This window comes from Arachis duranensis, chromosome 3 (assembly GCF_000817695.3).
Source record: "Arachis duranensis cultivar V14167 chromosome 3, aradu.V14167.gnm2.J7QH, whole genome shotgun sequence".
Classification (NCBI taxonomy): domain Eukaryota; kingdom Viridiplantae; phylum Streptophyta; class Magnoliopsida; order Fabales; family Fabaceae; genus Arachis; species Arachis duranensis.
Window position 1 is genome coordinate 112,101,987 of NC_029774.3, and position 525 is coordinate 112,102,511.

The window sequence follows — 525 nt, forward strand, 5'->3', positions numbered from 1 at the left end:
CCGTGGCTAGAGGATGGTTGGAGTTTATCCAATGTTTAATCATTCCCACTAGCAACCGGTCCGAAGCTACTATAGACCGGGGTATCATGATTCATAGCATCATGATTGGAGAAGAAATAGAAGTTCATGAGGTTATAGCTCAAGAGCTTTATAAGGTGGCGGATAAGTCATTTACCTTGGCAAGGTTAGCCTTTCCTCATCTCATTTGTCACCTCTGTTATTAAGTTGGAGTTGACATAGAGGGAGACATCCCTATTGATGAGGACAAGCCCATCACTAAGAAGAGGATGGAGCACACAAGAGACCCCACTCATCATGAGATCCCTGAGATACCTCAAGGGATGCACTTTCCTCCACAAAACTATTGGGAGCAAATCAACACCTCCCTAGGAGAATTGAGTTCCAACATGGGACAACTAAGGGTGGAGCACCAAGAACACTCCCTTATCCTCCATGAAATTAGAGAAGATCAAAGAATCATGAGAGAGGAGCAACAAAGACAAGGAAGAGATATTGAGGAGCTCA